General features: G+C 36.0%; 1 long non-coding RNA gene across 2 annotated transcripts in view; it reads left to right on the top strand.

Moving 5' to 3' along the window:
* Positions 1–12,471, top strand: part of LOC119143338 — a 44,964-nt gene extending 32,493 nt beyond the window's left edge. Inside the window, exons 4-6 of one of the 2 annotated variants that reach the window (XR_005102676.1) lie at positions 7,850–8,220; positions 8,416–8,600; positions 12,300–12,471. This is a non-coding gene — a long non-coding RNA (uncharacterized LOC119143338). Of the gene's footprint in view, positions 1–7,849; positions 8,601–12,299 lie in introns of both variants that reach the window. The other variant, XR_005102675.1, reaches the window with a different exon arrangement.
* Positions 12,472–14,087: the final 1,616 nt, after the last annotated feature.

Genomic DNA, 14,087 nt, shown 5'->3' with positions numbered 1-14,087 from the left:
TACATTTTAAAATTTATTTTATTTTAATAAGTATATAATTCTATTATAGATTATGGCATCATTTCCTAGCAGCTTCATTTGGAGACTATGACCAGGACTAGCTCATACTCATGTAAATTACACTATGCTAAAGGAGGAGCATAGATTGAGCTGTGATGGTATGGAAGTTCAAAACTATTTATCTATTGTGGGTGCAGATGATGTCTCTTTGCTCCAGACTATCTTAATGAGGTCTGCCGTTACCCAGCTCCAATATTCAGTGACCTTGGATTTGTGGGAACTGAAGGGGGTCTGACAAGACTTATTTTCTGATCTATAGCGGGGGTTGCTTGGTGAGTCACAGCTGTGCTGCTTTCTGCAGAGCAGCCCCTGCCCCAAGCTGTGGGCCAGGTTGCTCTGGGCAGCTCCATGAGGGGCTTTCAAGGGGGCAGGTGTGTCATTTCCAGTGGGACTGACACTAGACTCCTCTGCTACTGCTCCTGACATCTATCAAGTGTGCCTTAAACTGGAGTCTTCCCTGATGTTTGTAAATGTGTGACTGCTCCTTCTTTTAAGAGGAAAATGCACCTTTGGTGAGGGCTTACCATTTCTGAGGATGAGTTTGATGGAAGTAATTTGCTCCCTCCTTCCCTTTGTAGTCAATCTCACCCGGAATTATTGCTGCTCCCTAAACCTGCGCTCAATGGGATTCTTACCTAGATGACAAATGATTTAGTGACGGGAACTGAGTTAAGGTCTTAAAGGGAGAAACAGAGATGGAAGAATTAGGCAGACCAGCTACCAATTGAATTTACTGAGTAACAGATCTAGCAGTATACATTTTAATATCACGTGGCCTTTGCTTTTCTGCTGTGAAATCCATTAAATGGCTTTATTTGATGGTAAAATAGCTCAGATTTGCATTGATATTTTTTTGGGGAAATGCAAACAAGCTATAAGTTGTATTTCCTACGAAAAGCAGCTTTACGTTCTTGTAACAACCACTTAGGGATGTGTAATATTTGTATATTTGTATATAATGCAAAATATGATTAGTATGCAAAATATTAGGCATGGAAACCCTGCTTTTATAGTGGTAATCACCCATAAGGAGATACAGATGAGTAATGAGCTATAACAAAAAATATAAAAGGAAGTACTATTAATGTGTGGTTTCTAATACAGGGTTAATGAGTATTTTTCTAAAACAGAAAGATAGTCTTTCTGTTGTTGTTCTTTCCCCCTCTTCCCCCGCCCCCCCCCTGCAGTTCATTTAAAGTTGGGACATAAATGGTGAGATTGGTAGGTAACACAAAATCCATGGAAAATAAGAAGACAGTAAAACAAATCACAGCTTTAAATTTGTAAGTTATCAAGCAATGTGTATTTTCAGGGCTTCTTTTTTTTTGCTAGCAACAGTGCTGCACATTAAGTGTGCATTCTGCCTTTTAAATACAGTTATGAAGGTGTGAAAAAAAATGGAATTCAGTAAAAAGATAAAATAAAATCCCTTAAGATCACTTTGGCACAAATCTAAAGTTCTTGTTATTCTTGTTATGAGAAAATAAAGCGTTCATTTCAGAATGAAAACCCCTTAATGTTATTAAAGAATAACTGTAAAACTGTTGCATCAATCTAAAAGATAGCTTTCTTTTGTCTTTATAAAATGGTTCCTAGTCCTGTTTAAATACATCCTGGAAAAACTATAGGTCTGATTTTTTTGTCTTCGTCTCCTGTTAAAACAACTAACCAACCAAATTGTTAGATTTTTTTGTTCATTTTATTATGAAGGTGTAGCCTTAATTTCTGGAAGAACTGCACAGTTGGAGGGGTAAAAAGTGAGTAGACATAGCATCTGCTTTCTGCCTAAAGGAGTAATTTTTTCAAGATAGTCTTACTAGCAGTGCAAGGCAAAATTTTGCTCAGTTTCTTGGAATATAGAAGTGTGATATGTAATATCATAAGGAATTGCATGCTAATAGAGAAAACCCCAAACCCTACATACTGTAACTTATATCCTCTCTTTCACTAGAATTAATGAAATATGAGGTTTTGTGTTTATATGGATATCACTGTGAAAATTGAGTTAATAACTTCATAAATTACCATTATTTTTATGGCATAGGTTTCTTTGTATTCACAATAGAACCTCAGTAGAGAACCTATAGAGTTATAGAGCAATACTAAAAAAGTAATGTAGTCTCTGGATCTTTCATGGAGGGATTAGCCTAGATTTACTATAGTTGACAGTACTGTTTGCCACATAGTTTACAGAATTAGTTTTCTTTGTCATCTATAAAGAATTTTGCTGATCAAGACTGTCTGTGTGGTTTATAACCAACAACTTTTAACAAATATTTCCATGTTTCAGTATATAATAAGTAATGAAGACCCAAGATCACTCAACCAGGGCACATAATTTTAGATCTTTTAATCTCATTACATCTTTTATTAGTGTCTCTCTTGAGCGAGAAAGGTGTGTTTGCACTCAAGTCTTCTGACTCTTATTTTACTGATAATTTAATGTTTTTTTTTTCCAAATTGAAATAAGGAACAATAAAGTTTTTATATTATTGTTTAAAAAACCTCTCTGAATTCATAAAATATGATGTCATAGGATTAGAGTCCCTTTAACAGCAATATTTATATTAGATTTTCCTCCTCAGTAGATAATCAAACTGATCCCAAATTGTAAGAAGGCAATGCAGGAAACTCCTCATTCTTTTTAAAGATGTGATAGGTCAGTGTTTACTTTTCTGGAACATTGGAAAGTCTATATTTGCAGAAATAATTAGTTACACCTTGAACACAAGGTAGCATCTGAGCACCTCTGGTAATTTATATTAAGTGTGATCTCCTCTTCTCCTCTCTGAATTTTATATTATATATAAAAATTTTCACCTCATAGAAGATGCAAACTACGCATCTTTAAGCACTGTTTTTCAAGTGGTCTTATTTTCCTCCACTACTAATAATCTTTAAACATAAAAATTGAAGCATGATAAAACCTTCCTGCCACCCAGTATTTTTTTGTCTCCTTATGCCAGACCTCCTCAGCAAGCGTTACTTGTTCTAGTCCTAAAAGAACTGATTAATGTTTTTACTGATTCATACAGCTTAAGGGGTCGGTTCAGGCAGCTGCAAGAACAAGTCCTCAGGCTGAAGCCCGATGTCCTTCAGCACATTGCGTTATCTGTGGGAATTCTTGGGCTCCTCTTGATTCCCTGTACCATGGTTTTGTTTATCATCCTCCTCTTCGTGACCAACCACAAATGTTCACACCACCTCTATGCAAGCCTCCCACTCATCCAAAAACACACACCTATTCATATCTGTCATCATCTGGCACTTTCATCTGAGGCAATGCAGGTGTTTCTTTACAAAGGATTTCTGGAGGGGTTTCCACAGGCCTGAAATACTTTTGCAGAGAGTACCTCATGCGCTCTTAATCTTCCTGTTTATAACTTTAATTGCACTTTAGTTTGTCTTAGAATCACTGGCCTTTCCATCCTGGAGAATTATCGGGTTTGCATCTAACCGCGGGAAGCTGAGCTTGGCAGGGTTTCGCCAGTCTTCCCTCAGACTGTGGCTATCAGTAAGCAAGCATCTACAGATCATTTAAGTGTGAAGGTTTGCACTGACCCTGCTTTGCGATTAGTCCTAAAACTAAATAAAGTATAAGCTAAGGGAGATCAGGATAGAACTCTTCTGTTCTGAACAAAGATTTTATTTTGGAATCCATTTTTTTGGTCTCATGTCTATGGGACCACTGCAGTTACTAAAAAGTATGCAGTTTATGCTTATAGCTTATGTGTGCAGGTGCTTTGTTTCAACATTAATTCATTTTCTTATGTGTTACGGCATTACTATAAAAATATCCTTTGTTCCACGTTCCAATTCTATAGATGGCAAAAAGAATACAAAATCCTGTGGTTTTCACATTGATGAGGATCCTGTTAATAAAACAGTAAATACGGGAAAAGATAATAAAGAAAATATTTCTGCAAAAGTGTGTAATGCAAGCAGCTTTGTGTGTCAGATTCATGGAATAAAATTTTACCTAAAAAGTTATATTTCCCACACTTGCTAGGTTTCAGCCCAAATGCATGTCGAGCCACAGTCACAATGAAATACCTTCTTTTTAATAGTTAAAATTAAGCTATATAAATAATAACAACATGATTAGAGAATTTCCTTGGGATCCTAGATACAGGACAGTATCAAGGATTTTTTTCCTTTTCAGTCTGCTAATTTATCCAAGCTACCCTAAGGGAAATGTTTATCGTTTGCCAGATAAAGCCTGAACTTACTTTTGATGAGAAAACTCTCATTTGAGAAGGCAGATAATTTGTTTCATTAGGAAGTCAAATGAATATTCTTTCTAAGTGAAAAAGAATGGCTGCTGTGAAAGATAGTGCTTACCATAATGTTGCCTTTTTGTTACGTTACACTGTTTAGCAAAAGTCCAAACTGGGACCCATCACTTTTAATAAGGAAGATGAATTAAGTCTCAGACAGAAGAGGTAGGTGAACTTGTCCTAACTGTGGGTGGTGCAGTAATTAAAAGTCAGGGGAACTGCACTCTCTGACAGTTCATTAGACAAAACAGTATGTGGAAAATGTCTTGTCATGTCTAATTGCTACAGCTGCTTGGATTTCTCTTATACTGGGACATCATCTATTCATAAACCAGCAGGAGGAATTAATCCGTGGAAAGATGCACTTCCTATGTTACATGTGTCCTTCGATGTGATCAATGCCTCTAGTCTTTGACTAAAAGCTTAATTTAAGAGACGTGGCAAAAAGAACAGTAGAAAATCTATATCTAGTGATACTGTTAGAGTTACTGAATTGAGCCAGCGACACTACTTAAGAGTGTAATGCTGTCTGAGTGGGATTATATTGTGTTGTCTATCAAGATAATTTTTACATATACATTACTAAGCAGTTCCAGATGTGGAATTTGAACTAGAGCTACTGGTGTTGGAGTCTTCTTGTTTCATCTCACAGTATGTAGAGAAGCTAGCTTCAGCATGTGGGTGAATGATCCTTCAGTATTGCAGCAGAAATATGTCACATTGATGTGCTGTACTTTCATTAGAGAATGTTGGGATTAAATTTAGTTTTTCCATAATAAAATGAGATGCAGTTCCCAGCAGGGCAGATTTTGGGCTTGAGTTGGTTGTAGTCCAGGCATTTTCAGTGCAGCACATTGTGCCCCAGCTAAACACTTCATGGCTAGTTTCAGGCAGTACTGGGTTTTCAATTGAAGTGACCGGATTGACATGAGCCCAATTAAAATCACAGTTTAATTCGTGTCTGTAAAACTGATTTCTTCTTTCCAGTAGAGGCTGCATGGTTTGATATATCCCTGACTCTGCAAAGGTTTGTGCATATGTTTACCATTACCAGCATTAGAAGATTCATATCTTTTTAATGGAACTTCATATTAATCAGGCAGTTGTTGAATTCTTATTGCACTAACATTCATCTGTAGGTAAGGGCTACTGGGAAATCCATGCAGGATTTATCTACCTCAGTCTTTAGATTTCCTAATATCCTAAGCTTTTGCTTCAGGGACAGTTCAGTGCCAAGAAGCCTCTCCAGCTGGTGCATGCACATACTTGCCTTACGCTCTGAGGCATCTACTTAATCAGGCTTGAGTTTGCTTGACATAGACACTATCCATGGGAAAGTACTTTTCATGAGGGACTTGTAAACATGCTTCTGGACATTTATGGAATATGGTAGAAGACTCTTACATGTTGCATTTTACTGATGAATTGTGCAAAGTTGAAAATAATGATGATGATTATGATAATCAGAATAATAAATAATAAAAAATAATAATAAACCAGATCCACAGAACATCACTAAGACTCTTGAAATGGACCTTTTTTTATAAAATTTAAATGTTATAAGCGAAATAGTTGACTCAGTTGATGGCTGCAGTGTTTGCAAGTAGTTTTGCATGAGCAAAACGCATGCAAATTGTCTGTCTTTTACATTCAGAGTCAACAGAGCATTACATAAACAGGATCTGACTGGTCTGTAGGAGGTATTTGCACTCTGACATGGTGGATTAGTTGTGGTCTGGTGCCACTCCTGCAACTAGTGCAAGTGGATGAAAAGCTTGCAGTATACCTGTAAAAGCAGAGGCATTAAAAAAAAATAAACAAGAGATTATGTAATTTCAAGTGATTCTGTGAATGGGTGCAATAGAAGTAATTTGGATACAAAAAGTATGATATTAAAAATTATTCATCATTGGTGTAAAACTTCTACTGATTTTAATAGCAGCAATACTAGGGTGGTGCATCTGACAAGACTGACTTTAAGGAGAAGAAATTAAATCTATGGCCAGTGGTGAAAAGTAACCTCCACCAAAGGAATGGTACAGAGCAGAAGCCCAAGCTTAGGTACTCTTGATTTATTCTCTTGGGGAGTTTTCTCTCTCCTTTGAATTTAGAAGCTCAGGAGAAAAGTATTCTGAGAATAACATTGTTAAAAAAGAAAGAATAAATGGTGTGAATCACGTGAGTGCTTTTTGAAAACAGTGCTTAAAAGGCTTTATTCATTGCTGTATTGATAATATTTATGTCAAAAAAATCACTACCAACTTCTGTTAAACTCTTCTAACATAAGGCAGGGATATATTGTTGAATCATATCCTCAATTAAAATTATATAAAAAAATAAAGTTATGTTTGTATTTGCACAAGTATACAAATCAAGGGTGAAAAGAACATTGATATATTTGACTGCCTGTTTTCTTAGCTGTGTGGTAGAGAGAAAAAAAACCTAAGTGGATGTGAGTAAGCAAGAATTCTTCAATTAATTAGGAGTATGCCACTTTTAGTATTTATCTTTAGGGGCAGTGAGTTTAAATGCTGTGTAAATTGTGTCTCACACTAAAGATACTCCCATAGAGGTCAGCTCCATCTTATTAAGTCCGGTCTAGCTGTGATCAATCTTGTGGCAGAAGAGATGACTCAGGTAACTACATCATCCCTGGTATTATATAGTGACTCATAAGCAAATCACAAACCACATTATACACATTTTAAGGAGTAATAATCTACACCCAGCACATAGCAGCCATGATTAGGAACTGAAAATGTGGCCCATTATTGGTCATTTGATTTTTAAGGCAGTTCTATGCCATTGTTCAACCTTATTTTTTTTTCTACTACCTCTGTTTTGACTATTGCACTCTAACACACAGAAATGCTCTCTTTGGAAGTCAGAGAATAAAGCATAGCGGTGCAATTTATTAATTTGAGTAATTCTTTATTCTAAGTTTAAACTTTGTCTGTATCCTATCAAGAACCAGAAGTTACATCACAGTTTTTAGGATTATTAATTCTTCATAGAAATCAATAGATTGCATTAGTCACTGCCATAAGGCTTAGATAGAAGGTTTCAACCTGCAAATTGCAAGTATGAGTTTAAACTTCTCAACAAGATGGCAATTCAACCTTTTTGTTTGCTCCTAATCTTATTGCAGGCCCCCCAGGGCTGTATTTACCTTCAAGGCAAGTGAAGGTTTTGAACATATCAGCAGGAGGAATTGTACAGCCCTGTACCAAAGGAGCAGGAAAAGGAATTTTGAAAGGGTTTCAGGTTTAGGGTGAGACCCAGACTACTGTGTCCAACCTGTCACTCAAGTTCTCATTACAGTCCCAAGGTCAATCATTCTGACCAGGATAAATTAGTGCACAACTACACTTTACTTTTAACACTGCTGGAGATGAACATCTTTTTTCTTTGCAAGTTTTCCTTAAAAGTACCAATGCTTTCAATGTACCTCTTAGTGGCAAAATTTTGTGGGACTTACACTGCCATTCATTTTTTCTTTTCTTTTTTTTCAGGGCTAGGAACAATGTGTGATTGATGGGCTGAAAGATTTAAATCCTCTTTTCGTCTAAGTACCAGGTACCACCAGTCAATGCCTACTGTAAGTTTGAAAGATACTGATACTTTTAGATTCTTAGAAAAAATAAGAAGAAAAAAAGCATTGCTAGCAGCAAAAGCAGTTGCTGATACAAAATCAGTACCTTGATAAAAAACAAAGAAATGCAAATGTACTCAGATTCTGGCAACTGGACCTACACAGACTGATTGTGGCACCAGGTTTCAAAAACATGGATCTGATTATAGAAGCATGACTGAAATGGAAAGATCTGGAGTTCAAGTGCAAATGCATGGATCCCATTTACATCAAGTGGAGCTACATTCACCTGTGGATATTCTAGGCAGAAACTGTGCTATGCTTTATAGCTGTAAAATATTCAGCTTTGTACAGCTGCAATAGTGACACTTGGGTGCTGCTATTGTAATAAACAAGAATTATAGAATATAACATTGAAAAACTATGTATGTGTGTGTTATCATTTCTTACAAACTTCCTTGCCTTCTTATGTTTCCCTTTTTTGAGATAAGAAAACAGAAGATTACGCTTGGGAAAATCTGCCAGGACTGACAATTTTTTTCTCTAGCAAGACCAAGAATGGAACAAAACTGACATGCCTGGAAGGCTTAGCCTGGGCAAGGGGAACCAGTGAAACACTGTGTCACAACCCTGTGCAAATCTGACCTAGTGGGTGTCCTTACACCATACAAGTAATTCATTCAATCATATCTGCTTAGGTATAAAGAAACTGCTATCAGGAATGTACATTTCACATCAGGTGGTGGAGAAATTGTATATTTTGTTGCAAATGTAAATAGCAGATAAAAACTTAACTTAAAAAACCCAAAAGACTCAGCAGAAATCCTGAAATACAGTTTCCTTCTTGCATTTACTGAGAAGTGTGTTCTCCATTTTTTATCTTTTTCTGTTAAAAAGAATGAGAAATTATATTTTTTTTTTAATTATAATTTTTATTTTTTTAAACCTGGACATGTAATTCTGAAGTCTGTAAAAATAATACAGACCATAAAATTAAAACAAAACCCACTCTATCTAAATATTACTGTATGAAACAAATAATCTTAATGGAAAACCATTCAGAAAATAATTTTTATGTCTTTATTTTTTAGTTTTTCTTAAAAGTACCAATGCTTTCAACGTACCTCTTAGTGGCAAAATTTAATGGGACTTATTTTTTATTATTATGGAAAATAGTAATTTATTTTCCTCTTCTATGTGCTATATTTTCCTCAGCGTTCACTGTGAATGAGATATTGCACCACATAAAACTTCTAAAATAAGCTTTAAGCTTACTTTTTCATTGGTATTGGAAAATTTCTTTGGCTGCTCTTGATTTTCATGTGTCTCCCTTTTTTTTTGAATGTCTGAGCTGTGTTTTTCTAGCAACTAGTGATTTGGGTATTTTTAGGCATGCCTGTCTTAAGAACATTCAGTTTCCTAAGTGAAGCTATCAGTAACTTTTCCAGGAAGAGTACCCGGAATTACAGGTCATTTGTGAGTATCAAATCTTATGATGCTATTAAGTTGATAAGTCATTTTGTGAACACTCCATGTGACCACTGTGACCAACATCACTTCTGTGTGAGCACTGGCAGTTTAAAGCAAGCCATGTCTTGTCACAGGATGCAAAAATAAATCAGGTACAACTCTTGTGCCAGAGTTGAACCAAAACCTGCCCTTCAGAGGGGCTTATGTCCAGATCTGAATGTCATTGCTTGGAGCTCTCTCTCTTCCTTTTTTAAATACCATGTTTGCTCAGCCCAACAGCTCTAAAAGCAATAGGAATTTTTTGCTGTGCCTTGCTTTACCTCTAAATTTAGGAAACTGATAATTCTTAGAAAGCCATGCCCAGTACAGCATGTAGGCTGCTTAGATGAAGCAAAGTCCCCACACATGCAGACTGACAATTTTGCACAGTTTATAAAATAAGCATATTCATAGTGATACACGATTTAGCTTTTCTATGCATATCTAGCGGCAATTGTTCCAGGGTTTCTAGCTGATCAGCATTCCTACCTGCCACTGACCCAACAGATTCCCACCCGCTGTGATAGGATTTTGAGTCTAGAGGTCTAACAGCCAAATCAGCAGGTCTCCCACATTTTCCATTCATACTAGAAAGAAATGTGTTCATTTGTGCTTCAAGCACAAGTAAAAACAAAATAAAGAATAAAATAAGCATTTTTTTGAAAAAAAAACCACCAACCTTAGATATTTTTCAAGAAGATTATATATTGTTTTAATATGTATTTGCTTCTTACCCTGATCAGGTCTGATCTGACAGTACCAAAATCACTGCTTTGATATACTGTTCCATATAATTTTCTGACTAGTGAACTATAGCTTTTCAAGTGGGCTGTATTCTAATTGGACAGGATGTCAAACGCATGTCAATCAAAAATTTCAAATTGAGGAATCAGATCAATGTTAGTGGACATCTTGAGGCCAAGATTTTAAAAACAGGTGCCTGAAATTTTGTGCCTGAAGTCCATATGCAGTTGCCTAAATAAAGAAGTACAAAGCCTAAAGCAATACTGATGGCTATTATCTAGTCTAAAGATTTTTGACCTTAAGTGTAACTTTTTTTTTGTTATTCTGTTGTTGATTCATGTCCCAATCTCATCAAATGCCAGGTAGGCTTCAGATTCTACTAATTAAGATCCATTTTAAAAAGTTGATTTGGGGTTGTTTTTTTTTAAAATGGTTTTCCAGAGTTCACCATTCTCTTATTGCCTCCCTGGTGGCATCTCATATAAAGATTTCATGCGAGCGGAGAGCACTGTTAGTTGAAGAAAGGCTGGAATGCAGTGTCAAAGAAACGAGTCGGGAAGTGCTGCTGGGCAGGTGGCAGTTACAGTGAATGTAGGAAGAGTTATTTAAGCCACTCAGTACTTTCAGACTGCCTTTGCCCACTCTTTTTCTTCTCATTCTTGTTGACTGACAATACTGGGAAAAGCAACTTCAACAGTAAGCCAGATTGAAAAGGAGAAGGAGAATGGAGAGTTGGAGATGTGGTATGCACCATTATGCAAGTGGAATTGTGCTGTCTCCTGGAAGGGACATTTTTTATCCTTGATTTCAGGCAGAGCAGAATTAGAGGGGAAATGGCATTAAAAATTGCCAAGGCTAGAGACAGGGGTTTGCCTGTTATTTGACTCATTAGAGAAAGTTCAGTAAGTTCATCAAGACATTGCTAAAGAAATATTTCATAAGACCACATTCAGCTGGTGGTGGACAATGTTATGTAGTTGCCCAAAGCTTTAATCAGAACTGGGACTTGTTTTGAATACACAAGAACAGGTAAAGTAACTTCTAAGCTGGAAAGAAAACACAGGGTATGGAGCAGAAAAAGCATGCAAGTTTTTGAACATGGTAAAGAGTTAGCAGAACTCTGTTAATTATCTATGTTCCATATTAGCATAAACAAAACCATCATTAATATTTAATTGATTATAGAAAAAAGAACCAAATTCATCATCCAGGAGTAAGTACATTGATATATCTTTTACAAAGTTTTATTTTTCTAAAAACACTATTTTGATCTCTAATGGCAAACTTTTTAGATAAATGTCAGTAAACTGTTTGTAGTAGTAGTACTACTACTAGTAATAATAATAATAACAACAACAACAATAATAATAATAATAATAATAATAATAGAACTCAGGAAATAATGGTCTGCTTATTTTTTCTTATTATAAAACACACTACTTGTGTTGGTATCAGTATATAATAATAATAGTAACATAATAGCAATCTAACAATATCCTTCAACGTAAGTAACTCCTTAATTACTCCTTTTATTATGCATAAGAAAGAAATGTCCTTGTAAAATGGGTTGATTTGGATTTGGAAAAATGGTGGGAGATACTTTTGCGGATGCCCATGTATGTTAATCCTTTTCCCAAAGCATTAGGATTTATTATCTCCCAATTATCTTGTATTAGTGCCAGTAATACTTTTGTAAATTCCTTGTCTCCTGCTGAGCATGAAGACATGAAAGAATCTGTGCAGTGTTACAATTCACCATATTTCTGAATGCTTTCCCTAAACTATTCTTAAATGTAAATAAAAATGTGGAAATAAGATTTATATATGAATTATAAATTTTAATGGAGGTTCTAGCTCTAAGCTTCCAGGTAGTCCACCCAAAATTCATCAGTGTTCAGTTATTTCCTTAAGTATGTCTAGCATTTAGTCTCTAGATACTCTTAAAAAGTTTAACATTGTCAGGAAAATATTTTATTTTCCTTTCATAACTTGGCTGGATAATCAAATTCTTAGCCAAGAATGATACAAAGAACCTCCGGCTATTTCTGTCCAAACTGTCGTTCTTTAATTCATTGCATTTTAAGAACACCGATTATCAACCCTTTGTTTTCCATTAGCCCCCAATCTAGAAGGTTCAAACACAAGAATATTGATGCAGAACAATGACACATCTCTGCAGTGGAAAAATGGAACCCCAAATTTCCTACCCCAACACAGCAGGGGTACTTCAGCAGTCAGCACGGTGTATGTTGTAACGATGTGCTTCAATAAACAACTCCAGTTTTCAGAGCTCACCCGCGTATTTGATTCTTCAACTGCTTGGTTGATTCAAAGGGAATCTTTCTTCTCTTTGCCTTTGCTCAATCTGATCAGGGTTTTCACTCCCACATAACAAAGCAGCGTGTAAACACACAACTTGTTCATCTTTCCACTGGGAATGATCTGAACCCCCTCTCCTCCTTCACCTGTCATTCTGGTTATCAAAGATGCAACATGTAAAAACAACTGTACCCCATCAGATTAAAGGTCCATCTAGTTTAGTTCCTAATGATACCTGACATCAGATGCCTGGGGAAGAGGGAAAGGATTCAACAAATATATAGGAATACTTTTTCAGGATTCTTTCAGTCTACAGCAATTTGAAACTCAGGATTCCTTTCTGAGACAGAAAGTGCATCATTCCGTGTAATGGCCTTGTTAGGTATTTCTTTCTTACTTTCTTCCAATAATTTTTTGAAGTGATATAAACTTAATATGCACAACACTGTAGGACAGGAAGCTTTATGACATAATGACATGTGTTGAAGACTGCTTCATTTTATTTATTTTGGACTATCTTGATTTATTACTCTCTTGGATTTGAGCTAATGAGGAGCAATTATTTGTCCCACAAGCCCAGTTCCCTTAACCTGTCTTCACACATTATGTGCTCCAGTCCCCAGCCACATTAGCAGATCTTCACTGGATCCTTTCAGTATATCAATGTCTCTTTTGCACCTGGAGGCCCAAAACTCATCAAGTCATTCACACACAGCCCTATAACTGCCAAGGAGAGAACATCAGACACATGGGGTATATAGCGCAAGTGTTGAGTAGTTGTTCAAAGTTCAGCATCCTTCAGCAAGTCACAGACGAAGGGCAGATACACGCAGGCTGCTGAAGTTCTACAGCTAACAGAAAGAGGGCAAAGGACAAACTGCTAGTCCAAAAGTCAAATGGCATAATTAGTTTACAACCATAGTGCTGTGAACTAGCTCACACTGGAGCAGGGTGGCTTGATCCACAGTATTCAGCCTCTGGCTGTCTATTTGGCAGCTCTGTGGCCCTAAATGTAAATTGCTCTTTTGTGTGACTTTTTCATTTCAGAGTGCCACAAGTAATTTCAGGATTTTACTACAGCCCTCCAGAACTGTGTTTTTACAATATAAAACTGGGTGTATGTATGGCATGAAAAACTGTTGCATAATGGTCTAAAACTTCTGTTACACGAATTAATGTACACTGTTTCTAGCTGCTGGAGGTGAACGAAACAATTTTTACTCGCTGTGTGTTACAGATATGTATGGACTGAATCATCTGACATGAAGTAGTGGATACCTTACCACTTACTGCACATTAATGCATCAATTTTCTCAACTAAATTGCCATTTAGGCAATATTTTATGGATTTAGAATATGTACTGGAAATAAGCAATAATATTGTTGATAAGCATATTTCATCAAAACTGTAAAAGATTTACTCAGTTTTGTTTGTTGTATTAATTGTTTGTTTAATTTTAGCTAAATTATATTTCATATGAATAAATGGTTACTTCTAAGTCGTTATTTCAGAATAAGCTGAACTTCTCTAATTGTCTCATAGTTTTTAGACAATAATTCTAGAAAATAAACAAACATTTAATATT

This window comes from Falco rusticolus, chromosome 2 (genome assembly GCF_015220075.1).
Source record: "Falco rusticolus isolate bFalRus1 chromosome 2, bFalRus1.pri, whole genome shotgun sequence".
Lineage (NCBI taxonomy): Eukaryota > Metazoa > Chordata > Aves > Falconiformes > Falconidae > Falco > Falco rusticolus.
This window is presented reverse-complemented; position numbering and strand designations above follow the sequence as displayed.